Here is a 1,900-nt window from a genome sequence, read left to right on the forward strand (position 1 = left end):
TTTAAAATCACCATCTTTTTATATATTTTTAAAATAATTTGTATCCAGATTTTTAAAAATTAAAATATTTTTCAGAATTTTGTAGCAAAAAAATAAAAAAAATCTGACCTTTTTTTTAAAATTTCGTAATAAAATTATTTTTTTTCAAATTTTGAAAAAGATTTTATAAAATTCAGGAATAACTTTTTTTTTTTCATATTTTATAAAAATCTGAATTTTTTATATATTTTTCAAAATTAAAATATTTCCAGAATTTTGTAGAAAAAATTAAAAATAACCTTTTTTTCTAAAAAAAAATATGACCTTTTTTATAACCTTTTTAAATTAATAATTCTGGATTTTTTAAATTAAAATATTTTCCAGAATTTTGTAGAAAAATTCGTATCCATATTTTTAAAAATTAAAATATTTCCCAGAACTTTGTAGAAAAATTTTTAAAAAACAGATTTGATAAAAATTATGGAATAATTTTTTTTCTTCTAATTTTAAAATCTGAATTTTTTATATATTTTTCCAGATTTTTAAAAATATTAAAATATTTTCCAGAATTTTGTAGGAAAAAAAAAATTAAAAAAACCTTTTTTTTCCGAAAAAAAAACTGACATTTTTTAAAAATTTCGTAAAAAAATAAATTTTTGCAATTTTTTTAATTTTGAAAAAAAAATCTGGAATATTTTTCTCTTCATATTTTATAAAAATATGAATTTTTTTATATATTTTTGGCTTCAAAAAAATCAGGTGTTAATCATTCACCGTAGGCTACAATAAACCTACATGATCCAACGGTTTCTATTTGAAAAATAGATCAAACAGTTAAAATGTAACGGAGATGACCAAAAGAGGTAACGGCAGAAGACATAAGGGACCAAATTGAGACACTTTATAGTTAGGGGACCAAAATGAAATCCGAAAATAAGTTAAGGGACCAAAGCATGTATTAAGCCATATATAAATCAACAAACTCTGTTGTTTGTCAGATTATTTTCTATCTCATTTCCATTTATTTTAGATCAAATTACTTAAATCACTTTCATGTTTTTTTTTATTATATATTTTCAAAAATTAATTTTTTTACTCAAAGTTAAAATTATTAATCTTCTAAACAGACTTTACAAATATTGATTAGTCAATAATTCATAACAATCTATGTTGAGAGAAAGTTTTGTTCCACTTATTTATTTTGTCTTTGTGCTGGGTTCTTTTTTTTTTTAAGCAAATATTAATTGGTTGTAAGTTTATAGAGGGAAGGGAAAAATGTTAGTTTATGGGGTCAATTTATGGTCAATTTTGCCCCTAAATCACCTCTTCAAAGAAAAAAATTCTTTCCCTTTTAGTTAAATAAGACCTTTCCTTATATTTTAATTTTTCTTTCGTTTGTTTTTGTCATTTCATCATCATAGCATGACTCAGTTTGTTTTGATTTTCTGTTTATGAAAATCAATTCTTACTACTTTATATAAACACTGTTGAATATTAATTGATTACATGATTGATTTTATTTCTCATGATGATCTTATAAATAATAGCATGAAATATTTTCATACTCAAGGGTGGTTAAGACCATCTACAATAGGATCTTTCTTCTATTTAGAATCGTATTTTTATAGACACCCTCGTTCTCCTATTATTTGTGTGTTACACATGATCACTTCGTTGTAAATTACGTCATTGTCAATCAAAGTACATTTTTGTTTCTTTACTATGATTTCAACCATATGCAAAGTTGTTACTTAAACCGTGTAATTTCCAATCATTTTTTTTTATCTTTTCGAATTTTAGTTTTTTTTTTTGAATTATTAACAGGATTGAAAAAATATATTTTTTTAAAAACTTATAATTGAATTGATTTAATATTTCAAATATTAGATAATTATGAATGAATAAATACACTACTGTCAAA

The sequence above is a fragment of the Medicago truncatula genome, chromosome 3 (assembly GCF_003473485.1).
Source record: "Medicago truncatula cultivar Jemalong A17 chromosome 3, MtrunA17r5.0-ANR, whole genome shotgun sequence".
Lineage (NCBI taxonomy): Eukaryota > Viridiplantae > Streptophyta > Magnoliopsida > Fabales > Fabaceae > Medicago > Medicago truncatula.